Source organism: Theobroma cacao, chromosome 9 (assembly GCF_000208745.1).
Source record: "Theobroma cacao cultivar B97-61/B2 chromosome 9, Criollo_cocoa_genome_V2, whole genome shotgun sequence".
Classification (NCBI taxonomy): domain Eukaryota; kingdom Viridiplantae; phylum Streptophyta; class Magnoliopsida; order Malvales; family Malvaceae; genus Theobroma; species Theobroma cacao.
The window spans coordinates 14938680-14938891 of record NC_030858.1 but is presented as its reverse complement, the minus strand read 5'-3'; positions in this window follow the sequence as shown (position 1 = coordinate 14938891).

Genomic DNA, 212 nt, shown 5'->3' with positions numbered 1-212 from the left:
GGTATCGGATATCGAAATCGAAATGAATTTCAGTTATGGTGAATTAAGTCACAATTAAGCTCATTGAGGTACTTTGGTGTATTTGGAATATTGGAAGTGTAATGAAGATATTTGGAGTTGAATTGGATGTTTTGGCTAATTAAACAAGGCATAGTGCGAGTTAGGTCGAATGCCAATTCAGTCCGATCATAATTGAACCCACGTAGAACACC